Source organism: Denticeps clupeoides, chromosome 10, assembly GCF_900700375.1.
Source record: "Denticeps clupeoides chromosome 10, fDenClu1.1, whole genome shotgun sequence".
NCBI classification, from domain to species: domain Eukaryota; kingdom Metazoa; phylum Chordata; class Actinopteri; order Clupeiformes; family Denticipitidae; genus Denticeps; species Denticeps clupeoides.
In genome coordinates this window covers 11655589-11682887 of record NC_041716.1, presented here as the reverse complement: position 1 = coordinate 11682887, position 27299 = coordinate 11655589, and the positions used below count along the sequence as shown (strand labels likewise).

General features: G+C 43.0%; 1 protein-coding gene and 1 long non-coding RNA gene across 2 annotated transcripts in view; one reads left to right on the top strand and one right to left on the bottom strand.

Annotated features, from left to right (window-relative positions):
* LOC114797992 (cadherin-4-like) overlaps positions 1 to 27299 on the top strand; it is a 285019-nt gene that overhangs the window by 119670 nt on the left and 138050 nt on the right. The gene's annotated exons all lie outside the window — the stretch shown is intronic.
* On the bottom strand, positions 5884 to 26025 carry LOC114797993 (uncharacterized). Its single transcript, XR_003751022.1, has 3 exons — positions 25811 to 26025; positions 23251 to 23339; positions 5884 to 5996 (listed from the first exon to the last, which is right to left on the bottom strand). It is a non-coding gene; the product is annotated as an uncharacterized LOC114797993 (long non-coding RNA).

The window sequence follows — 27299 nt, the reverse complement described above, 5'->3', positions numbered from 1 at the left end:
CAAATGTGCCCCCATGTGCATATGGGGTTTCCTCAGGGTGCTCCAGTTCTTCTGCAGTCCAAAGAAATGCTGGTTAGGTGAACTGAAAATGACCAACTGCATGCTTCTGTAAAACTTCCAGTTTCCAGAAAATCCTTTAGTGGGTTGTTTTGAGTTCACATGATAGATATATGGATGTTTGTGATGGTGGATGTTTATTTAGTGTTTTTTAGTACTTCTCTCTTTGTTGGATGCAATAAGATGTAAACAATATTTATATATGAAGTGCACATATGCACAAAAGCACACACACAGAGTCAAAGTACATGCTTGTTTATTGCAGAATCAGCTGGGTGGTGTCAGTCAGGCCCATAAAGCTTCCTGAAGTGTAGCTGTTGAAGGACTGGGGGGAACAGGGACCCTGATAGGCCTTATATCAAGTCAACCACCCGTTCCCCCAACCTTTGTGTTTCTGGTTGAGAGGAACACCACACACACATAACTACACACAGTACACACACACACACACACACACACACACACAAACATATATATATATAATCACAAGCATGCGCAAAACACTCAACCACACATGTGCATAAACACACAAACCCTTAATTCCTGTAATTACTTAATTGCCTGCTGTCTCATTTGTAAAAGTATGTTGATTGTTTCCATGACACCCCATCTATTATGAATACACACCAACAAATCCATGCAAAAATCTATGTCATTGCATTGGCTGATGAATATACATTCATTATGTATACTTGAGATTAGGGTTTCGATGCCTTTGAGCCATAAAATGTCTACAAATGTGCTACATGCAACAGAGAGCACAACTGCTCGACTACAGATTTATGTCCTGCATTTGAGAACAAGCAGCACAAGTACAGATTTACAGCTAGCGCTGGAGAACATGCTGGGCAAACACAGATTTATAGATACATCACAGAAAAGAGCACTGGCCCACCAGATGGACCATCTGTATTATACAAACTCAATAGTAGCATTCACAGATTCTGACCAGTCTGAATACTTATCTATTCTGGGCTTCAGGAATGGTCACCCAAGCATGTATTTCAAATGTTCTTGCAACACCTACAATCTGAACATGGGCAAGATGCATTCTGCTTTCATCTGGAATAGAATTGATGGCTTCAGGATACAGTATTTTTTGCATCGATTAATGTATGTTGAGCATTTTAAGGGGATCTCTGCATTTCAGCCTGTCACTGAGCAACAGGAATGGTGAACTGAGTCTCTGCGGTTTTACGCGGTAGCTCGGCGTATGCTGATGTAAGGGCTGTCGGCTCTGAGGTGATTCCCAGGGGACGGGCTTTCAACACAGAGCGCACAAATCATTCAGCAAACAGACTCCCTACCAGTCCTTACCGGAGAGTATGGAAGTATGGAAGGTCATGTTTAACAAAAAGCATCCACCTGTTTGCATTTTTCACAAAGCATTATGTTGTGTATGTTGACATGTTTGCCTGTGGTGATCAATAACTTTTGAAAATATTGTGACACTGTGGGGAAAAATGTCACAATTTTTCTAAAAAGTATATTTAGAACATTGAAATTGATTTAGCAATTTATCTATTGGTTAGGAGGATGGCCTCACATTTGTAGCTCGGACCTTGTGTGTCAAGTTTTCATAAAATACCCTGCAGACATGAAATTACATAAAATAAAATGGACATTAAAGTTGGTGAATTTCTCAATTGTTCAATTTAAAGTTATGCATAAGGGCTGGTTTTGAAGATGCATCTAAAAACTGTGCATCAAAATGTGGAATTGTGTACATTTACCTACTTTCATCTGGTTGTCCTGATTTCTGTGCCTGACAAAAGACAGCCACCATATTTCCACAAAAAAAAAATTATGTAAAGATGTCATCGTAATCATCCCTAAAATAAACCCAGGGTTACTCTTCCTGCCTAGGATACATTTTGCATTATATATAGTAATCACAACAGTTAATGGGTTAATTTCGACAGTCCTAACTAACTAATTTCTAATTCATCTTATCCTCTTTTGTATCTTATTTGCCTTTTCAAAACTTTTTTCAAAAATTTTGGCTTCTCTTTTTAATGCTCAGTCTTCTTCCCTTCCCACTCATTTTTACAACCATCTCTTCAATTCTGATCTAGTATTTCTCCTAGTGTCACTCCTTCAACATTTTCTACTGCCTCACTCTTTCTCCCTCCACCTCCCCTGTTTTCCCTCCCTGAGTCAAATGAAGTGTATTTATGGCGCGTCCTCTGGAAAAATTGTCTCTTGGAGACGTTCCTCTCATTTTGATTTCAAAATGCCAGCGATGAATTTATCAAATGGGCCGAATCAAATCAGAATTTTACAGACCCATCCGTCATTGGCCATCCGCAGGGAGGAGTGGGTGTAGCTTAGCCAACCCCGGGCCTGAGCAGACAAGCTGGAAAGAGATGAAGGGCTGGGGGAGGGTGTTGGATGAATGTGGATGTGTTGGGTGAATGAGGAAGTCAAAGATTGTTGATAAAAAAAAACGATTTTATTCTCTTTATTTGTCTTCGATACGACACCACATTTTTTGATTGGGTCTAACATGACACCACTTTTTCAGGTGCATTTAAAGGAAATTAATTTTGGGCCAGTACAGTACTACAGTTGAGCTGTTGAAACTTAAAGAAAACATTATATGTAATGATGTGCTCTGAATCGGTGCGGCGAGCAAACTGTGTGGCGCTCTGTGAGTATGATAGCCCTGAAGGCGCTTTTTCAATCCAGACAAATAGGGAATTAAGGGGCATTATCTCCGCGGCGAACGCAGCAGAGGTCAAAGCCGATCCTTTACAGCCGCGAGGCCCCGGCGGGGAGAGCGCGGTTAAGCACTCCGCCTGCCGATCGGCCACCGCGATAATCGATTAATCACAACACAAGTTAATTGATTCTCCTGCTCATCAATACGCTTTGTAAAGACTCTGTCATTCAAATGCGCCCCCGAAAGCTTCCCCATTTCCCTTGTCGGAACGTGCCAGGGTTCACACACTCAGCCGTTTTCTACCCGAACTTTCTGGCTCGCTCATCATAAAAAAAAAAATTAAAAAAAATCCATGGACAGTATCTTCCCCCACTAAGACACGCCTGTGCTGGCGCAAAGCAGCTTAGCACTAACCAGGCTAATGAAGTCTGAACCCACATCTCTTTAAAATGAGATCAATGCTGCTCCAGCTGCAGGGCTTGTCAGCGTTTAATGATTTGATGGAACTTCGACGGGACCCTCTGGGAAGGAAGCAGACTCCGTGATCACACATAATTTCCCAGCTGCGTGTCATCGTTGCAGGTCAGACGCCTCCCAAAAATCGTCCCCGTCTCCCCTCGCCCCGATCCTAGCGGACGCCTTCGCTCGGAGGCTTAATTGATAATTCAAATGAGGCATCAAGGGCTTTTTTTTTTTTTTTTTTGTGTTGCAGCAAAGACCAAAACGAATGAAAGAGAGAGATTTTTACAAAGAGCAAGCTGGCTATTGATCAGCTGCAGTTGGCCCGAAGAGTTGAGGGCAAAAAAAAAAGGTGTTAGAGAAATGGAGGGAAAAGGAAAGAAAGAAGTAGAAAGAATGTTTAATGACGCAGGAACAGACCTGACTGTGGCCATGTGGCTGCTCCTGGCGATGAGTAAAATAGGCCTTTTTTGAGGTGTGTTTTTATGGCGTTATTATTGTTTATTTACTTCTCCCATGGAGACGTGAGGTTATAGCAGCTTACCGATAAGCCTGTGTTTTTGCATGTCATTTCATTTTATTCGCACAAAGTAAGAATTGTGTTGTGTTCCAAATGTCATTCGCAGATCATGGCAAATTGTCTAAAATTGGTAAGGAAACAGACCTGTAATCGGAAGGTTGCCGGTTCAAATCCCGAACCGCCAAAGAACTGCCACTTTCTTTGTGTGCACCATGTGGTCTGCTGCAGTGTTCCACAATGACAATTACTTCACACTTTCAATTTGGCTGGCTTATTTGTATTTCTGCAGCTGCACTGGCTGTCATTTTTTTATGAGAAGACATAGCAGGAGTATAATGCAAGCCCCTTATTTATGGCATCCAGAAGGTGATAGTGTCATGGCCCTGGATTTCACGTTTGCCTTCTCTTGTGATCCTGATTACTCTGATTGTTATCATCTGTTTTTATTAGTATAAATGTAACCTGGCTGTGTCCTTCTGTCATGTGTCTTTTACCCCATTTCAGTGTCTGGTGTCTGCCATGAGGGTCCCCGTGTCCAGTTTTCATTCGTAAAATCTCAGTGTTTGTGAGACAAACGGTTTGTCCAAATATGCCACACCATGCATTTTCAAGTTTCATGTGTTAATGAGTTTACAATTTCAATTTGCATTATTTGAATGTTTGTGGAAATTCACCAGGGTTAGACACAAATGCAACCTTTTTACTACCATGAGTGTTTTTATTTTTTAAGGATTTGTAACATATAGTCGTACATACAAATTAGTAGAGGTACGTATGCAATTAAACTGCACATCATGTATTGTGTGGTGCAGATGTTTTTTTTTTTTTAGTGCAGCACCCTCAGGTTTGAGAACAAAAGCAGGCGAAGTTTTGGAGAAGTGGCCTCTCACCCTACTCTCTGCTTCATTTCCACTGGCCGGCAGACAAGAGCATGCTCCACTTCCCTGCGACGTCTGCATCTCTTTTCTCTCTTCAAGATGTTAATTGTAATTATCGTGCGTCTCTGTCTGATTACGGCCGGGATGCCATGCTGAGTGTTTGGATGCGACTGGGCCCTTCCAGGCTCCTGGCACTGGATGGAGGGTGGGTGGCATATTGCACACAGCAGGGACGCTCTTGTGTGGGGCTGCTCACCAGACGGTCCAGGGTAGTTCCGACAGACTCAACGGTGGTGCCAGCCAAGCCCCTGGGGGAGAAGACTGACTGGGAGGGAAAATGGACACAGTGTCAATTTACATCACCCTCTTCCTGTCACAAGTATATACTTACATGGTGTCTGCCTCCACACCTGGTGCCCTGCCCACGTAGTATTCCAACGGTCATCCCGGAGATCAAAGCTGCTTCTATGCAATGCTAAAGTCTCTCAGCATTTTGTTCCTGGTGAAATTACGTCAGCCGTAACATTTTGACCCTCGACAAGTGATTGTTACAATGAAGGAGGCAGTGATTTGGGCACTGCTTGGAAACCTTGGGTCCTGCCCCACATGTGGATGTTTAACATGTACCACCTGCAGCATTTACAGCATTTATTAAGAGTGACTTTTAATCAGTTGTTACAGGGACAGTCCCCCTCCTGACAGGGTTAAGTGTCTTGCTCAAGTAATAATGGTAGTGCCTTCTTTCATTAGGATAATGCACCACAAAAAAAAAGGTTTGAGGATGTTTTGAGGGACACAACGAGTCTGAGGAGTTGACTTTTACCTCCATTGTCCAATCAAGCATCTGTAGGATGTGCTGGATTATAATTTTTTTTTTTCCATGGAGGCAACACATCACGACAGGAATGAAAGGATCAGCTACTGGCTGCTTGCTACCTTGGCAGGTATAGTGTAGTGCATGCCTTGATGGGTCAGGGCTGAATATTAGGTGGGTGGTGTTTGTATTTTGGCTGTGACTGTATTTGCATATTTTAAATGGTGACCCAGATGGGAATGTGATTTAATTAAGAAACTTGGAGTTCTGCTACCTGTAAAGCTGCCGGTGACAGTTGGCTGCAGTGTAGCACTTGAGACTAAGATCCTCTTTTACCCACAATGCAATGCAAATAGGAACCTCAGTCAGGCACAGACTTTTTTTTTAATTACATCTCCATTCTGCATAATATATTCACGCGGCGTACTTGTGCGCATGCATACTCAGGAACGTAATGAGCTGAGTGCCGCTCACCCTTCACCAACCTCCGAGTCACGCCAATTAAACAGGTTTCTCGCTCAACGGATTCTCCAGCCTCAAACGCAGACGATGCGCGGGGGGGAGGTGTCACTGTAGAAATGGCAGATGGGTGGTTTTTGGAATCTTCTGGAAACAAAGAAAGGAAATTTTTGACAAAACATTCCCACAACACACAACTAGAAAGCAGGGAAGTTTCTGACAGATTGCTGAGGAAGTTTCTTTCTCTCTCTCTCTTTCTCCTTCTCTTTCGAGCTTTCACCCCCTTCCTTTTGGTCAGATATTGAATTCAGGTTACTGAAGCTCAGATGGGGAAAAAAAATAGTTTGCAGTGAGAGGCTCAGTTGACAAGGAGACAAATTTAGCGAAAAAGCTGGCGCCATGTAATGTTCACCTTAGAAAAGAATAAGGGAGAAAAAGAAAAGTTACCATTTTTCTACAAAAACAGAGCGCTTGATTTTTTTTTTGCTTTAATCATTCAAGCACTGTTATTAATGCTGGATCTTTGTATCATGAATTAATCACAAATGCCACCAGTAATTTGGAATTAATCAGTTTAGTGAACTTGGATTGCTGTTTTGTCTTAATACATACAGAATCGTGAGTACAGCAGCGTTTATTTTAGGCAGAGTTACTGCTGCTTTTCCTACAGGAACATGAGACCGTAGAGCACTACTGAGAGCAGGGATGGTTCTTCGACTTGGTAATGTGATGGAGCGTCACATTACATTACATGTACACAGCGGCACCCACACTGTCCCTAATGTCTGCAGATCTCCAGGATTTACCGTAGTCCAGATCTGTATAAATAACATTCCAGTCTGGCGGCTTGCTGTAGGTCAGAGGCCTTCAGCTGAATCCCGGCATTTATATTTTCTTCATGGCTGTAGTCATGACTGATTTCTCTCCAGTGGACGATCGTGTTCATGGGGATAAGCGATGGACGAGGATGGGGAGGTAACAAGCCAAGGTAAACACGGAGAAGACTGCTGCATGGGGATGCGATAGAAGGGGGGGGGGTGAGCAGCGGGCCAAACGAAACACCACCGGCTAGCGACTCGCATGCGGCCCGGCGCCCCCGGGATGGGAGCTACCGTAGAGCGCTTCACCCCCAGACCGCCCGGCGAGCGTCGGAGACATTATTACTACCCCCCTCTGCCCTGAGCTGGCGACACAACGTTCTGTTAATAACACACAGGGCTGAAATGAATCCGGCTTCTGGGGCCAGGTCGAAAGTTTACGAAGTTTTAAATAACTCAAGCAGGGAGGGAGCACGTTTGATTTCTGATGTTCTTTAATGTGAAACCGCTGTGTCTGGTTTCTTTGGCTGGTTTTGGCAAAAGTGTTTAGTGTTGTTTTTCTTTAGATGGAACGTGCATTTAAAGATGGGGCCATGTTCACTACATTTACCTTTAACATTTATCAGACGCCCTTACCCCGAGTGACTTACAGTCAGTAGTTACAGGGACTGTCCTCCTGGAGACCTGCTCAGGGACACAAAGTTAGTATGTGGGACTTGAACTTGGGTCTGAGTGCGTTACCCACTAGGCTACTTCTAATATAGCAGCAAGTGCCAATTTTTTAAAAGTAGTAAATTAGATGGTTTTTGTGACCACTGTGATTTCCAAATATCCCTCTGGGTCAGTGTTTCTGTCTTTCCTCCCTTTGTGAGACCACCCACCAGATTCACCCACATTTCAGTAATGTTCTGTTTTTCTTGGACACGTCTGTTTGTGTAATTTGAGAAAAAGACACAGATCAGACCGAGAAGCGCCAGTCTCATATTCCAGGACACACCCTTTGTGCTGGAGTTCACACCTTAGCGAGCACGTCAACCCGAACAGATTATTGTGAGCTAATTCCCTTGCCCGAAATCAGCCCTCGGCCATCAATAATTCATGCTCGCCTCTCCCTCCCTCAAAAGCAAACACAGCTTAGCCCATTAAACAAACAGACAAGCTGGGAAGGATGGGTCAGACGCTGTCTGTAGGCGCAGGGAAGAAAGAAGCTGGCGCCACGAATCCGTACGGGAGCGCTCATTAGCCGGGCGTCAGTGGAACGGGGCTGTGGCGCGATGAGTAGCATTAACATGGCGCTGATATCACGGCTGACAGCTGTGAACCAATTAGAATGACGGCTGCGCAGATCTATCTGGTTTCTGGTGCTGACCCGGCCCTGCATCTCTGAGCATCTGCCGGATCGGCGCCGAGTCCCGTGAACGCATTTCTTTTTAAATTCACTCTGGCCATCTTTAATCTCTCTCTCGCTCTTTACTTCTCCACTGTTGGTCTCCCTCGTTCTTTCTCCCCGCCCCCCATCCCCACTTCTTTGTGGCAGGGCTGACAGTTCTAGCTTTGTGTGCTGAATGCTGGGCTGCCTTTGCCGGGAGGACGGTATTCCCACCTGAGCCAGGGAATGAGACGCTCTTCTCTCCTCCCCCATAAAAACTCGGGAGACCAACATCACACGGCAGCTGTTTGAGGGACAAAGTTACACCGTAATCGTCCCCGCGGGACAGGGCAGGACAAAGCCAACTCTCAATGTTTCTTTAAGTGACTTTGAAATTAAAATGACTTTGAAAAGTGTCAGTCTGCTTTTGCTGTTGTTGTTGTGTATATAGATGTAATCTCACCACCATTTTCACATTAGATGGTGACCACCCCTTGGATTCACCTTAACCAACTGCAGTGAGACTATAAAACACATACAGTACAGGCCAAAGGTTTGGACACACCTTCTCATTCATGTGGTTTCTTTATTTTCATGTCCATTTACACTATGAGTGAACAATGAATGAATATTCTGTCCTATGCTCTTCACTGTTGGAATGTGTCAATGAGTCAAATGATGAGTGAGTGTTAACCCAGTAAGATCTTAATATGTTCCACATTCCATCTTATTATGTCATTGTAGCTTGAGAAGTTAAATTTTCATCTGGAAAGTTAACATTATTTATGACAATGCAGTGAGAGTTAGGTGAGGAACCCCTGCGCTAAAAGTCAGTGATGCTCAGTTGTAAAGTATATACAGGATATATACTTTGTAAATACTTTATGGAACGTTATAGGGACCAGAGACAGGGGACCTTGGCATCCCTGTCGCCCAATGACCCAGGATAGGCTTTTCGTGTGGGTTAAACAATCACTGGTTTGTTATTGTGAGTGACCAAATGGACGAATGTTTAAACCATCTGAAACCTGGAGCTCACTCGTTCTTGCTCACCTTTCATAACCACTCAGGCCTACTCAGGGTCTCAGATGCCGGGACCCATCCTGGGAACATTGGTTGCAGGGGCCAGCGAAAGGCACACACAAACCATTCACTCACACACCATAATCTATGGTCCCCAATTCATGAAAACGGGAGAACCTGGATCAAGCAACCGAGTCCCCCATGCAAACAGGAGTCCCCATGTGGACTCCTGTTTGAAAATGTTCATTGAGATTATTTTTGTTGATATTGCAGCTTCAACATTCTTCAACATCAACATTCAGCCTTGCCAAATGTGCGTGCTCTGGTCTGTGCTTGGGTGGTTGGGCGGATTGGATGAAGGCTGCAGGCGAGAGCACATCCTCAGGAAAGAAGGCTGGATTTCTGCTTTTGAGGACTGGTGTTTTTAGTGCAAATCAGACACGGGCAGGGAATTTTAAGTGTTGCTGTAGGATAGACTCCCAAGTTTCAGAGACCAGACTGTGTGTGTGTGTGTGTGTGTGTGTGTGTGTGTGTGTGTGTGTGTGTGTCTATTCCTGTGTTGCCTTAAGCACTGATGACTGCTGATCATTCATTGTCAGAAGACATTCCTCACCAAATGTCACTTAGCTGCAGGAATCTAATGAGAGGAGCCAGGGAGTCCATGGCCTCCTCCATCAGCATCACACACACGCGCACACACACACACAGTTTCAAATGCGCTGACTGGGAACATCTCTCGGCATGTGTGAAGGTAGACAGAGGATCTGACAGGGAGATGACGATTCTTCCGAACCAATGCTTAGTAGGCGTCGCCCTGAGCGCTGGTATATAAATGAAACAGAGTATGAACACCACAGTATTCACAGTCCACAAGGGGTGGCGTTGTCTCACAGCACCACAGCAACTGTCGCTGTGAGCGCAGGCAGACCCCAAAACAAGATGGGGGTTCTTCTGTGTTTCAGCCCAGGGGATCAGCGCAGTGAGGGTTGTCAGACGTCCGTAGTGATTAGTCAGCACCAGAGATGAGATGGAAGCACAAGTGGTCCGAGAGATTAGAGGGGTGGATTGATGAGTTGAGCTCTTTCCCTGCCGGCCAGAGCGAGCGAGCGAGAGAGAGAGAGACAGAGAGAGAGAGAGAGAGAGAAACAGAGCTTTTCCACATTTGACTCGATATTATCAGATCTGGAATGTTTTGGTAAATGTGATTTCTAATGTTTACACGAAACTGATCAAAGTCTACAGGATAAGTGTCAGATGCTTCTGAAACATTCATGGATTGATCAACCGCTAGGCCGATGGAGCTCTGCTTTGCTATGAGACAGATTGATCTGTCGGCGAAAGAGCTGGAGATGGCAAACAGGGTCTCTCTCTCTCTTTTTTTTTATCTCTTTCTCTAGTTATGTTTCAAGATTTTAATTCGTCACGTGCATAGTCATTTGCTGCAAGTTGTACTGCTATAACTATGCACATCACTAATAAAACTCTAGGATCTTCAATCTCCTCAAACAGGGATAGAGAGAGAGAGATAAAAGAAGAGAGGCCCTGAGGATGCAGCCTAAGGCTTCCTTCAGTCTCACGACCCTCAGAGCCCTGTCCTTCCATCCTTTCACCTCGCATCGCTTCCTCTTCTTTGTTATCTGCTTTCTCTCACCATCCCTCTTTCCTGCTGGAAGCATTTCACCACCTTGTCTTATTTTTTTCCCCTCCTTTTCTGCTTTTTCCATCTCTTCAACACTTCATGGAGATTTGGAGTTTCTTGGGGCTCTTTTTTTATCCCTCTTTATTCTTTGCAGCGTGTTACTGTCCTTGGGATCCATGTGACCTGTTTCACTTGGAAAAAAGAAGGAAGCGCTGCATTCTGGGACTGATATCAAATGAACATATAGGGTCACCGAGTGTGGTAGACTGCAGAAAGGACTTCTTGGAGAGGATGAGCTAACAAACTAAATAGAGCTTTTAATGATGTTCGAGGAGGAAAATGTCCGCAGGTACCTGGGTGTTGTACCAGACAGTTATTGCTGTCTGTCTGTCTTGTAGCGCACTGTCTTGTATCCACTTAAATTAGAAGCGGAGGTTCAACTGGGACGTCTTTTTATGTAGAGCTTGAGCAAAGAGATTCGACCTGGATCTGTGTGTGTTTGCACCCTACAGTGAACTTGCATGCTTTTCAAAGGCTGTTTTTTTTTTTTTTTGCAAAGGTTGCTGAGATTGGCGCCATCAGATTTTTACATTTTTTTATTTTTACACTTTATCCCTTAAAGTAACATAGCTACTTACCTAAATGCCTTTTTTCCCTTTCCCTGCATCTACTCAGGTTTACAGTTTACCAGCAAGACGTGGACACCACTGTAAATCCTGCCACAAATGATATAATAATAAAGGCCCAGGCCCTTTATTAATCAGGTCGCCCAGTTCTGTTGAATCACAACCCTCTTGTACTGGATACCCTTTTTTTTTTCTTTTTTCTTTTTTTATTCTTCCCTCCTCTTTTCTTATGTTGTCCCACGGCACTGAGGCGTATCAGAGCAAACGCTTAAAGGAATGGGGGAGAGGGGGAAGGAGAGGAAGGTAGGAGATCTGTCACAGAATCCTGAGCACGCTGGTACAAACGGCTCTGTTGAGGGATTATGGGTAACTCCGTTCAGTGCAGTCAATTGGTCACATGACCCTCAACTCTCTCTTCCTTACCTGGGGTGCATAACTGAGGTACATACATGTATCATGTAATTAATTCACCTAATTTAATAAACGTGCATGTGATAAAGTAACTCTGTGACTTAAATTGGTGCTATTAATGTTATTTAATCTTTTAATACCTATTTATTAAAACGTTAACTTTCATTGCAGCCTAATACGAGGAGAATTATGTATCTCGGAGGCCCTCTTCTATAAAAAGACTTATGTGTAAATTATTGATGCACTACCCCTTCATTTAATCTCCAGGACCCATTCCTAACAGATTTGTTTAAAAAATAGCCTAGAGGTCCATTATTAGACTGAATTTTTTGGACATTAAATACGAGAAAGTTCCTTTTACTCTGTGAATAATTACTTTTAAAGTGCTTAAGCCTCCATCTTTATCCGTCTATCGCTCTGTTTCCCTCTTCCTCTGTTTTATTCAAAGCCAGAAACTGCTGACTTGTAAGAGACCGAAAGCAAGAGTGCAAAGTTTAACCCTTTTCTGTCTGCGTGACTGCCCATTTGGTTAATTTAAAGCTTTTGTTGAAGTTCTCTCATGAAGAGGGGGATGGATCTCCATGCATTAACAAAGGGTTGAGTAAATAAAGAAATAAATCAAATATGTGAAATATTGCATTCTCTCCTTGTGGCTGTGTGGGTGGACTGCAGAGTGATTTGGTCGCACTGCGCTGTGCCATCACACTTGATTGGGTTTTGATTCACCCACATCTAATTATTCCTGTGACGTCGACAGTGCTTCTCCGTCCCACGTCTCCTGTTCTATTTCTTGAGGCTTTTCACTTCGAGGAAATCGTGGCTTCTGCTGACTGTCCTTTATGCTACAGTTATCATATGTCATATACAAGCACAAAGCATAAATGTTATAATTGTTGTATGCGTAATAAAATTGAGTTCCTCTCATACATTGCAATGTACTGATTGTGTGGTATATGCATAAACCGTATCTTATTTCTGAGTTCAGAGGAGCTCATGAATAATGTGTCTGTGTGTGTGCAAAATTGCCACAAGCTAGGGCAGAGTTTTGCACAATGTGCTTTGAGACCATTAAAACACCATCTCACCACCTCCCATCATGCAGCGTTTCTTTTAATCCAGAGCCTCTGTGCTCGCCGGTCTCATAATAACAAGAATACACACACTCGCACGCACACACAGAGTCCCCTGTCTCCAGTTATTAGAACTAATTATGCTGTGAAAATGAGGACCTTTACTCATGTTGTTAATTTTCACATTTCTGTAGAAGAATAACAGCAGTTTGCTTTTTACTCTATTCTTTTGTTTTCCTGTTTTTTTTGTTGAGTCCAGTGCTATGGAGCACCTTGCAAAAATTGTATCTGGTGTGAAAAGCATGACCAGCATGGAAACACAACTTAAATTTAATGGTGTTCCAGCATTGTATACCATTTTTTAGCATGTGCAAAATTGCAAATGAATCAGTGTACCAACGGAATTAATCTGTAATTACAGAACTAGGAACACGGAACATGTCATTGTGAATTATTTAGATGTAATTATAGTACCCAGAAGACATGAAAGACACTTTTCAGACATTTCCTTCTAACTGGAGCATACCGCATATTCACACCATAATGCTTGATATAAGCCTTCACCCCATAGAATTTAAGGCCCTATATATCTGAATGCTTCAGTAGTTCATTATATTATCATGAATGTTGAGCGTGTGGCCATTTTCAAAATAATATAGAATAAAACTTTTAGTATAAGCAGTTACTTCAATGCTATATTCCCATGTATGACCAGCAAAGTACAGGTAATTTTACCAGCATATGCTGGTTTTCCACAAGCTTTGATATAAGCCCTGATCTGGGGCAGTGGTGGAATAGCGTTTAAGGAAGCAGCCCCATAATCAGAAGGCTGCCGGTTCGAATCCCGATCCGCCAAGGTACCATTGAGGTGCCACTGAGCAAACTGCTCACACTGCCCACACACTGCTCCCCGGGCGTCTGTCATGGCTGCCCACTGCTGGGTTAAAAGCAGAGGACACATTTGGTTGTGTGCACCATGTGCTGTGTATCACAATGACATTCACATCACTTTCACGTTCACTTGATCTACTGCCAGATGAAAAATTCCCACCTTCCCTGACCATATTCATTTTCTGATTAATCAAATTTATGAGACCTACATATCTTGGGTCTATTACTTCCATAACCTACTTCTGACTCTCAGTATTGGTAATATTGTTGATCCACTGGCCTTCCCACCTTACCTAGCACCATCTGGGAAGAGAGGAAGAGAGCCAGCCCAGCATTAACCAGGCATAATGGATCAGCTTTTCCGACAGGGAATTCTGAGCCATTCTGCAGCTTCAAGAAAGATGTAACCAATCTTCTGGAATTCAGATTTCTTGGAATCACCACCCTGTGCCTTATATTTTCAGCACGGTGCCCAGGAAAAAAAAAAGGCCGTGAATGTGAATGCCTTGAAATCTTCTGCCAAGGAATAATAAAATCAATGTAGATGGCTTGAGGAGTGGTTTGGGGATTTTATAATTTTTTTTTTTCATTGTTTTATTTATTGCGAGTTGAGGCTTCCCTCCCACATGGTTCCTGAAGAATGCCTAAGGACTGTGTGTGTGTGTTCTCACTGTTGTTTAATTAACAGATGAGACAGGAGAACATGGCGATAACTGCCAAATCAATTGTAAGTAGGACTCGCCTCAACAAAGCATGTCGGGGATGCATTATTCATGTGTTCATTGCACATTCATCAGGCGCTTGCTGTGTTGACTTTAGGCGGCAACGAGCCCTGAGTACCAGTGCCTTGCACAGGTCAGCATAGAGACATGAAAGCATCAAGCAGCGTTTGAGTCGTCATTTGATGAAGTGAAAGTGACATGTCAATTTTCCTCTGATTTTTTTTTATCCACCCCTTTTCGTGAGGGTCTCGGGTAAGACTCCTGTGGTCTACCGGAGAGGGTCGCCGCCAGGTTTATTTTCTCTCTAAGACGGACCCCCTGTGTCGGTGTGTTTTTCTTCTCTCTTTGTCATTAAGTGATTTTATTTCTGCACTTCCTGTTCAGCGATGCAGAAAGCGGTGTTTGGCTAAGCTCTGGAGATAATGAGGAAGACCAGGATGAAAAACAGCATTAAAGAAAGAAGAAAGATCCGGAAGGGAAACAGAGGCAAAACACACACACAGGAGCGTGTCCCATAGTGTCACGTCATCGTTGTAGTGGATGTCTCAAGAGGATCCAGGATGAATTACTAAGTGATGTGTGCACGTGTGTCTGGACTGTGGTTATTAGAGTTGTGAAAGAGGGGGTTTCTCTCATTAAAAGAATAGTGTGATGGGGGGGGGGGGGGGGGGGGCTAATGCAGAGTCTTCTGTGGATTTTATTTCACTGGCTTGAGGGCCAGCTTTTTGTGCTTGAGATGGGTGGCCACCTGCTGCTGGGTCAGAGGAATCAACAAGCAGAGGTTTTGCAGAGCCGAACCCCATCCTCCCCCAGCCCACATGTTAAATATTTCCCGATTCAACTCATCAGATAATTATGAAGGCCCTCTGTGTGCTGAATCAGCCGCGCTGGAGAGCTCGGCTGTGGATCTGATCCAGATCAGAGTCATATCCAGATCAGATCGCTACTGTTGCAAAGAGCTTACTGGCCTGAGCAAGTATCAGACCCTGCGCCCTAAACAGATGAAAGTGCAGCCATTTCATTCATGCTGAGATGACAGCAGGCTGGGTGGGGAGAGACAGAATGGGGAAAATGGGAAGAACTGGAAGGATAGCTGGATAATGGAAGACATTCCAAAAGCAGACAATGAGTGGATGTGGTCACCATTTTTTTGTTGCATGAAGCTTAAAATGACCCTAAATATAACATCACAGGAAATAAGCACGATATCATTAAATTTACAATAGGATTAGAATAGTGACTTGATATTGTCTCGTTAGCATTTTTTACAATATACAACATACAGCATAAAGGTGGAGAAGCTCAGTAAAACTGTTTATGATCCGTAATAACCTTTACTGACTACTTTTTTTACAGACAGTAAAGTCTATGAACATAGCAACACTGTCTGTATGAATGTTGGATGGAGGTGGTCTCAACCACTATTATGGATTCAGATTGAATCAGAATGAAGCACAGTATTATTAAAAGCAGTCATAAAGTCATCAGTGTAATCAGCATTCAAGAGCAATGCACTTGTCCTTCTTTATGAAGCTAAGGACACAAAAAGTCCAAATGCCAGGTTTCATACCCATGAAAAAGGACAAATGTTTAATATTCTAGGAAAATGTCAGTAAATTTAAATAGGTATGGATATTTTGAATTTAGGCCAATGTGATGGCACATTGGGTTCAACTCAGTCACAGCTTTCTGTGTGTGGAGTTTGCATGCTTCTGCTGCGGTCCTGTGGGTTTCTGCTGGGTTCTCAGGTTTCCTCCCAAATCATGCCTGTCAACTTAATTTGGCCTTAGGTGTGATTGTGTATGGTGCGTCGTTCCCCGCCCTGGTTACTGTAAATTAATTGATAATGGATACTGAATATGAAAAGTCATCAGCAATTCGTGGAGCACCTCTCTCCACAGCTACTTGTTTCTGGAGGCGTTGTCTGTCAGCTTTTAAGTTAAAGTCCTCTGAATTAAAAGAAGCAGTCGGACTGGAGCCTGCTGTCATGAGAGAGATACATTGCGTCCTCTGGGAGTGATGTTAACTAAATGAAGAGTAATGAGACACAAACCCAGGTTCTAAGTGGGCCTATGTGTCTCAGCATGGGCTTCATCATTATTCTGAGCGTTGGACAGACAGGACTCACTCCTTACTATCCCACACGCCCTTGAGAGAGACGACCTGCCTGTCCACACGTCGCCTGTGGCGACCAGCAGTGTCTCCAGAGTATGACTCCAATCAGAAATCAATGGTCCTGATCGGCACCATGCTCACAAAGCCCCCGGCTAACCTTCTTTATCTGCCCAGACAGAGACATGCACATCCAATCCCCGAGCTCCGTTCGCTGTCACTCAACCCAGGAAATGCAGCCAGCAATTAACTCTGGCCAAGTTCATCCCCCCTTCCTCCTGGTTTTATCCATCTAACTGGGCCATTCAGTCAACCTTGAAATGTTCCCAACTCCTTTACTCCATGCTCTGCACACCTTGTTGTGCATGGAACATGACTGATGGGGCTCCAGAAGTCAAGGATCATGCAGAAAACCTGGAGATACATAATGAGCCGATGATGACTCTCTCACTCACTCACTCACTCACTCACTCACTCAATATCCCTAACGTCTTAATCCTAAACAGGGTCATGGCTGCCGGAGCCCATTCCAGGACATTAGGGACAGTCCACCACAGGGCGCACACACTGGTCACACACAGTTCACTCACACCTACTGGCAATTTGGTAGTCGCCAGTTCACCAAGTGCTCATGCCTTTGGATGGCAAAGAAAACTGCAGAACCCGGAGTGTCATGACAGCACAGGACAGGGAGGATGCAAATGGGAGGGAAGATGGGAAAAACAGGGATTTAATAGCAATAGCAGGAAAATACATAGCAGGAAAACAGTGCCAGTTGACAGAGACAATGAAACATACAGGAACATTTATAACATGCTACGGTTTCTACCCCAGTGCCATCAGGCTATTCAACACACAGTAACTGTGGTTCTCTCGCTATGTGCAATAAATCTATTCTTCACACAATGTGTAATACTGGAACACAAAACAACGTATACTGCATTGTCACCTTACGCTTTACTATATGCAACTTACTTAACATTATGCACAAATCACACTATGGAACTTAGCCTGTGACTATTATTTATTGCTGCTGCACCACTTTGTCTTCTTTGTCTTCTGTGTATCATGTCCTATGTTCTGTCTGCGTGGGAGGGGTTTTCAAGTAAGAATTTCATTGTGCTCTGTATTTCATTGTGCTCATTGTGCCCTTGTACATATGACAATAAACCTCAACTTCAGAAAACAATCAAGAAAATGAGGCACACAAAAGACATGTTTGGATCATGACACGGAGAAAACACAAGGAGAGCATGCAGGCTACAAACACACAAAGATGAAGGCCAAATTTAAACTCACAACCTTGGAGTTGATAACTGAGCTACCATGCAGCTACCATGCAGCCCTTTGCAATTATATTGTTCGGCACTACAAGAGTGCTGTCATCCTTTCACAAATGCCAAATTTTCGCATTATACTATATATCTCAATACCCTATTGCCCGCAGTATTTGGGATAGCCCTGACCCTAACAATAAATACATGCTAAGCACATACAAACATATATAGCAACATATATAGTGGATACACAAAAATATCTGTTTCTTTGTTAAAAATATTATGAAAATATGGCTTTTAAATAATCAAATATCTGTCAGTAATAATGCAACCCACTAATAAGAACCAAAGACTCACTAAAGGCTGCAGTTTAATGTTACGTGCGAAAACCACACTTTTAAATTAGCTGAATGCACTGTGAAGGTATGGTGTGAATAGCTGCACTGTTACAGCACTATAACTGAATTTCTGCAATAATCTCACAAGGATTGCATTTATTATGATGCCAGGTACACCGTTATACAAATACGGCATGTAGATGCTGAGACATACTTTTGGGGTCTGTCGAAAAAAGCCTAGTGTTTAACAATTTAAATGCCTCTCTTTCTAATTTATTTATGCATTTCAGTTCGACTTGTGGACTTGACAGTAAAACACGCTGTGCGGCAGAGGTGCAGGTGGTTCGCCGTTATCATTACTTTATTATTATGCATATTTTTGTTGTCTCTCCCTGACACAGAGAGAGAGACTGGAGAGAGGAGCTGTGTGATTTCCTCGGGTGCAGCTCTGGCTTTGAAGAGTAAATACAAAAGTTCCAGTCACCTATGGGTGTCTGGGGGTTTAGCTGTCAGCGCCAAGGCCAAGTCAAACAAGATATAAACTCCATAGAGCTACGGCAGCGTCAGCACCACTGTTAACGAAGTGGTCATGGCTGGGGGCAGCGATTAAGTAATGAAGCTGCAAGGCCTTCATTCAGTAGGCTATACAGTCTGTGAGTGTGCATTATATTGAAGAAATAAGTGTTCTGGCTGCTATGGAAGATTTGTGAGGGTGTGGGTTCATGGGTACATCTTATTGAAATCCGTTTACTTCTTTGCAGAAAGCTGTTGTGTTGGATCGAAATGAGCTGAATTAAATGAATACAGCATAATTCACAACAGTTCCAAAACCACAACACTTTCTAAACTGATGCTGATGGAAAAAATGTGATTGATAAAACAACATCCTGTTTCCATGGCAACATTTTGTTCCAAGGAAATAATATTGTCTTATCTGTTCATATGTGGAATTGCCACTTTTTCATTTCAAAGCAGGGTTTTGGAGAAAATGCCACACAGCTTCAGCGTTATTCGCTTGTCAGTGCCTGCGTCTGCTGTTTGTATGAAGTTTCCCCTGCACCACTTTGTATTGTTATCAACAGTTTATTAAATGCCATTATCACCGTAATAGCATGTTTTTGACTATTCTGCTGATGCGTAAACCCGGGCTCTGGGGACGGCCGCGTTGCCGGACTTGTTGTTTAGTAGATCTGCTAATGACGGTGTTTATTACTGAGGGGAGAGAGTTGGCCTGGATGTTGCTGAGCTTGTAAAGGAATGACTGCACACACATCTGTCATCTCAGTAGATGCTCATTAAGGCTGGCACTCGCGTCCAGCAGCAATGGTGCTGGAACACACCACGACACACACACACACACACACACACACACACACACAAGCACTTAAGGAAAATGCCTGTAATCACACTCATTAACACCCCATGTTGTACACACACAACTCACACGCTCGGAAGCACTTTAAAGTAAAGCATTTTATACCTTTTCTATACACATAAAATGTTCAGTCTTTCCTTAGTCTTGTTAGCCTAAAGTAACTGCCCAGGGCACGAGCCAAGGTTGCCGCTGAGTGGTGAGACTTGCTTATAAGGACTTTGGTGAAAGTCATACCCCTTGGACCACAGGTAGCTGAACAATGAGCACACGCTGTCTCACTGGAGACTTTTTTTTCCTGCCTCTTCATGAGTCTTTTGCAGAGCCAGAGGGAAAGCACAGCATGGACCCCACTGCCCTGCAGGCCGGATTCTCATCTCCTCCGTGTAAATTTGTTTCAAGTGCTGCTGTGTGCCAGCGCCCTGTAATAAGGAAATCAGCAGCTGATATGTCACTCTGTTCCAGTGTGCTGAGGCCTTAGGAGGGAGCCCTCTCTGCTGTAGTCGTGTGGGTGGTTTGGAGAAGGAACACACATTTCCTCCCATCCTTGAGCCACCGGGCTGGCCAGGAAATATTGCAGCATTACTAGAATATTCTACCAGTAAGTTGCTGGTTGAGCACAATCACTTTTCACTGGCAAAGGAGAACCTTCTGGTGAAATGTTTTCTTCTTATTTTACTGAGCCTCTACCATATACACTGTGGATTGCAATGACTACACAATGTTAATTCTACATGACTGATCAGTGACAAGGGGTCACACACTATCTAATCTTTCACTTCCAGCTGGTCTGTTGACTCGACACAGGAAATCGACACTGGAAATGATGCAGCCCAAAGGACATGAAAAATGGACAACACTAAGATTTTTTTTGCACAATGATTCAGTCCATATTATTTCTTTCCTATACAGTGAGTTGGAGATCCTTGCCCCTTAATATGTCCTGCACTCTCATTGGCTTTGTCACACTGGCCAGAACCTGATGTTGTAATAGTTGGTGAGGAGCCTTAGATCATACTTTCACATTACGTCTATTTTAGGATTTAGTTTGATGGCCGAGCTGTAGTGTAATTATGTAGTGTGAACTAGCCATAAGTGTACATAGTATGTGTACCTGGTACTACACATTTATTATGAGCCCTTTGTTTGTATGGTGTTCTATAGTGAAAAGTTCTCCCCTGTGTATTCGTGTGGACAGTAAAAAGCCTATTTTGAGCCCAACATCACATCTGACCTACAACCCCAAACCAGTCATACAACAACAATGGCAGATTACATGTTCGTGATTGCGTTGCAGCGTCTGCAAAAACTCATAAATCAACTCCAATCAACTTTTTTGTCACAAGGGTTTTGGGGCTGTTTCTACCACTACCATTTCCCAAACTCCATCTTTCCAGTTCCAGAATTACAGCGCCACCTACAGGCCTGGGGGTTTGTGCCATCTCCATGTGGATGATATTAATGCAGGACGCTGTCTGTGACTTGCTAGTAGATTTTTTTAGGGTCCTGATTACCCGAAGCTAATGAGCAATTCTCAGGTGAATGGGTACCTTCTGGGTGAGCTCAGGAAAAGCAACACCTCATGACACTTGTCTTAGCAGGCAGGCATAAAATGTTAAAAATCCAATCACACCACAAACAACATATTAATAATGAATAAATTCATAATAAAACAAAATATTATACAAACAAATAAATGCACTATAAATAATATAAACAGTGTGTGTGCATATTTATGTGCATTCCCAAATTTTTTCAGATTTTATCATTCTACTAGCATAAACCTGTGTACTTGGATATTTTGATCATGGAAATTACATGAATTTGAAAATATCAACCAATTTTTATTCATATTGTACATTGTCACAAAGCACCTAACAAAGCCCCATGTGAGCAAGACAGAGGCAACAGTGTAATGTGTACATGCATAATGTGATCATAACTTCTAGTGCGTTCAAGAACCCTGGCTGCAGAGTTTTGGAGGAGGTGAAGTTTATACAATTAAACAACAGATTAACCAGAAAACAAAGAAATTACAGTAATCCAGTCTACATGTTATAAATGTGTGAACAAATGAACTCTTAACTCTTAACTCTAGCAATATTAGAGGAAATACCTGGTAATACTTGTGACACCTGGAAATGTGACAATCAAGTGACAAATCAGAATCAAAAGTCAGATCCAAATTCTTTACAGATGTACTAGAACCAGTTGAAAAACCAGCACACTCCAATCTATATCCTGTCAGTCTATGTCACCAACACTTCGTCTTTGGTACTTTGGTACAAAACAAAAACACCCTCTTCTTGGGACCGATCACCAACACTTCGGAAACCTTTTAGTTTAAATTCCAGCAACTAAAAAAATGGTATTTTGAGTGTGAAATGTGTATTAAATCTGAAAGATGCTCTTACCTGAGTATCCCCTGAGGTCAGTAATTCTGTTAAGCCACATTTTGAATGATATTTTATGAAATGGGGTCACAATATGTAGCAGTGGTTACAAGAACAAATTTCAGTATAATAGATATAGATTCCTTGAGGGAAAGGTAACATATGTTGAGGGCCTTTTTTCAGGGATATATTTTTATCACATCATTGCAGGTGTGGGCACCAAAAAGTGGTGTAATGCTGAACTGTGAGTTATGTGACACTTATAAAAGCATCTCTGTTTTTAAGAGTCATGGACTTTAAATGGTGTGACGCTGTTCATTAGGCCCTCAAAGAGATGATGAATTACTCATGATGCTTTTTGCTAAAAGCCTAAACATAAAAAAAAAAAACATTTTTTGACAGGTTTGACAGCCACCGCAATGTGTGTGTATGTGTGTGTGTGTGTGTATGTATATATGTATATGTATACACACACACACACACACAGGTTGTCCTACCAGACACATCTTTATTCCAGCATTAAATCAATGCATGCTTTCGCTTTAGGCTGTTACTCTGAATGCATTAAAATAATTGGTGTGTTATGTTCCTTTAGGAGAGGGTTTTTGTTTCAAATTCAGGTTAATCTGGGGCTCATCTGTACTTCATTTTAAAGTTCAGAGCGATGAATGCAGCACAGGCCTGTTTGTGTCCTTAAAGGCAAGTTATGAAAGGACTGGGCAGGAAGTGACATTTGTACACATTAGACAGGCTGCACAGGAGGGGACGTGTTCCAGAATGAAGGGAGCATTTTTTCATCCCTTCAGTTCCATCAGGGTCAGCTTTTATGTTGGTCTCTTTTGAATGGAATTATTAGCATTAGCATACCCTTCGTGAGCAGAGGCAGAAGAAGAGAGAAGGGAGCGGGCTGGAGAAGAGGTTTGATCCTTCGCCCTTTCTGATGGCATTATGATCAAGGCCACTTTTTATGTGTCTGGGGCAGGAAAAAAGGTCCCCTGCTACTCACAATCATGCCCCAGTCATGCAAAGTGCGCTGAGCGTGAGCAAAAAAGTATATTAAAAAAAGGCAGTCTGAAGGCTCACCTCCTCCTCTCGCTCTTTCTCTCGCCCATCTTCTGCTTCCTCTGATGTGTATTAGACTGGCGTATAGTGCCATGTTCTGGTGCCGCTTCTAATTCTCGTCTGCTGAAAGGCTCAGGGTCCCCGGAAAATACCTAAATATTAATAAATCCGCCATAGCCGTGTGGAGGAGGTGTGTGTGTGTGTGTGTGTGTGTGTGTGTGTGTGTGTGTGTGTGTGTGTGTGTACACATGTGCTGGTGTGTATAGGAGGCAACACACCTGGACCCGTCTTTGTTCCTGCATTCTTACGCTGCTCTTCTGCGCGGTGGCGTCTCTTTATTCTCAACTGCCATCTGCTGTGTCTGTCCCTTTGAAAATCCATGTTTGGATTAATGGCTGCGCAATCAAATGCATTCTGATCATAACTCTAATAAACATACGTTCATTGTGAAAAGCTACAATTGCATGATTACAAGAGAAAATATTTAGGAAATAACAAATAACCACTTTAACAGTTGATATTACATGTGTCTATACCTTATGTACTACAGTACATGGTTTTGCTTTTTTTTATGTTGCATTGTACTTTCCCTGTGTAAATGCTGTGCAACTAGGCACTGTAAAATGAAACGTATATCAATAAAGTTGTAATAATAATTTAATTTGTACGGTTACTTTGTGTATTGTAATGTATTGCCATTGCAGCCCTTGAACCCTAGAGTTTACCATCTCAGAGGCAGTGGTGGCCATGTGGTTCCAGAAGGTTGCGGGTTCAAACCCTGAACCACTGAGGTTCCCTTGAGCAACGTGCCATCCCTGCACACTGCTCCCCATGCGCCTTTCATTACTGCCCACTGTTCACAAAGGTTGCATTTACATTTAGGTCAATTTTGTTGACACCACTATCGAAAGCAACTTACAATCAGGCACTTACAATCAGGGACACAATGGAAGTAAGTGGGGTGACTTTGTGGTCTTCTGGGTCATAGGCAAGTGTTTGACTACTATCGCTGCAGAGGACAAATTCTTATTCCAAAATCAATTTTTTTCTCAGAAATCTACACAAAACACCCCATAATGACAATTTTGGCAAATTTATTAAAAATGTATTTAAAAAAAAATTATAAAAAATTTATTTAAAAAACTTGGGGCAAGTTTTTATTTAAAAACTCACATGGGGCAGTGGTGGCAGTGGTGGCCTAGTGGTTAAGGAAGCGAGCCCATAATCAGAAGGTTGCCGGTTCGAATCCTGATCCGCCAAGGTTTCATTGAGGTACCACTGAGACAAGTATTCACAGCCTTTGCTGTGACTCATTTCTCCTGATCATCCTTGAGATGTTTCTGCAACTTAATTGGAGGATTGTCTCAAGACACAAATCTGGTGAAGGTTAAAGAAAAAATTCTACTGCTTTTAAGGTCCCAATGAGCACAGTGGCCTCCATTATCTGTAAGTGTAAGAAGTTCAAAACCAGTTAGACTCTTCCTTGAGCTGGCAGGCCACCTAAACTGAGTGATCTGGGGAGAAAACTCTTAGTCAGAGAGGTGACCAAGATCCCGATGGTCATGCTGTCCAGATTCCAGAGACCCTCTGTGGACAGAGAAGAAGGATAACCATCTAGAAGGATAACCATCTCTGCAGGAATCCACCAAGCAGACTCTTTAGTTAAGGGCACATGGCACATGGAGTTTGCCAAAAGGAACCTGAAGGTCTTAAACATGTGTGAATGCCAGGTGTCATGTTTGGATGAAAACAGGCACCACCATTAGTAGAGTGAAGCATGGTGGTGGCAGCATCATGCTGTGGGGATGTTTTTCAGCTGCAGGAACTGGGAGATTAGTCAGGATAGAGGGAAAGATGACACATCCTGGATGAAAACATGTTCCAGAGAGCTCTTGAACTTCAATTCTGTTCAACTAATGTGTTAATCTTTTGAAGGAGTGGCTTCAAGACAACTCTGTGAATGTCCTTAAGTGAGCCAGCCAGAGTCCAGACTTGAATCCGATTGAATATCTCTGGAGAGATCTTAAAATGTCTGTGCACCAACGCTTCCCATCCAACCTGATGAAGCTTCAGCAAAGACAAATAGGCCAAACTGTCCAAGTATGGGTGTGCCAAGCTTGTCGCATCATATTCAAAAAGACTTGTGGCTGTAATTGTTGCCAATCAACAAAGTATTAAGCAAAGGCTGTGAATACTTGTGTGCATGTGCTCTCAGTTTATTTTTAATGCATTTGACAAAACCTCAAGTTTTTATGGAATGTTGTGTGTTGAATTCTGAGAAAAAAATTCTTTTGGAATAAGGCTGTAAAATAACAAAAATGTGGGGAAAAGAAAAATTATGCGCTATGAATACTTTCCAGATGCTATGTATGCATCACAATGACAAGACAAGAATGTGGTTCAGAATATTTTTACCCTGTCTCTTTCTGTCTTTGTCTCCTGTCTTCCTCTTCCAACAAAGATGTATTCCTTTTCAGATTGACTATGTCTTGTTATGGGTATACACCTATATTGCTTATAGCCTGGCATTCTGTCCATATGGGCTACTTTCCCTCTTCGGTCTTACTCAGTGAGAATAATGCAGGACTTTAAATGCATGATGAATGACAGCTGAGCAGAATGGTCAGTGTTGCGCAGAACATCTCAACAGTTTCAACACGCACATATGTTGTGAAATTTACTAAATGAGTTGCTGCTGTGGTATCGGTTTGAACGAATGCTGCAGGCCTAGTTTGAAACTTTGACTCCTACTCCGAGCATGTGATCCTGAAGGTTTTAAACCTGTGCTTAAGCGCGCCTCCGCGTGTTCCCCTCCTCCCCGTTCAGTGCGTCGCTCACCTGGAAAGGGGAGTGTGTTCCGCTCTGTCCTTGTCGCAAAGCAGATTACTCCCTCAAATCCACGGGAGTCTGGCATAATCCCGCTCCACAATCCTCTTCAGCATCGTTGCGTCGGGGCGCGCGGGCTAGTTTATGCCAGAGAGTCAATAATGGGAAGAATGGAGGCATAAATAAACACCAGCTCTTGTACGGCAGCTGTGGAAAAGTGAAAGCCTTTCATCTCCGCAGCATTAGCCAGCCAGCATCGCTGACGCTCACACCCTCCCCGAATTGATTTACTTCACTCGCTTTCATGATTATTCATGAAAAAACATTTTGACAGGTGATTGATCTTTGCAGTGAGTGAAACGGTATGTGAAGAACAGTGGCTGCAGTGCGGAATGTTCACTAGCGCATCTTCAGAGGAGGGATGAGAGTTGTCTTGGTGTAGAGAAAAAAGAGAAAGAAACGTCTAAGCATTCCCGCTTTGTTCGAATTTCGCCCCTCCCTCCGTTTCTGTGGGCTACAAGAAAGTTTGGCAGCCATGGCGACGGGCCCCATTTTCTGTCCTGTGGAAATCCATGTCTAATATTGACTCATTAAAGCATGAAAGTTTAATAAGCTCCCTATAAGAGATTGGGAAAACAGGACACAGTCCTCAGAAGGGGTATTAGGTCTCTGCACTCGTCTGCCCTGTACTCGTTCCATTTGTCTTTATGTGATCTTTTTTCTCTTTGTTTTCTTCTTTCTCCTTTTCACTGCGTTCTGAAGCTCTGGTTCTTTTCTTTTGTAATTTTTTTTTATTTTGTATTTTTTTTTGTCGTCTCTGCTGCCTTGTGATTGATGGTTTTGCCAGGGGACTATGTAGTTCATTACTTTGATTCCCCATTCGTCTTACCCTGTCTGTGTGTGTGTGTGTGTGTGTGTGTGTGTGTGTGTGTGTCCCTGTATCTGTGTGTGGTTCATTACTTTGATTCTACATGATGTGAGGCAGTGAAGGGATGGTGCAGTGGGGTATTTCAGCATTGGGGGGCATTGAAAAATTATCAAAATTAAAAAAAAAAATGACCAGGCAACATCAGTCAAAGCTCTAAGACAGTCTGCCGTCAGAGCAGGGGGAATGGAGAGATGGAAGACCTAGAAAACTGTCCACCGATCCGTGTTTAGCTTCAGCTAAACCGGCTGTGGAAAAGGAGGCTGTCTCATAGCAACACTTTAGGGCCAAATTTACCTGTTTGTTTTGGGGGCAGGGCGGAGCTTGAGGTGTTGAGGTGACATGCATGCGGTGTGGCTCACACTGAGGATGTGTCGTTCAGACAAGCTTCTTCCATTCCTGCCTCACCTGCATGTTTAAATGAACCTGTGCAATCCAGCAAAACAAATAGGTGCGGTAACTGAAGGAAAATTGCACCAGAGGAGCACCAGTGTTCCCTGTTGGAGAGTCTTCAGTGTCTGATCCTCTATTGTAAGGATGTACATTTTCTCAAATATTCGGTGTTAAGGTGGTGGA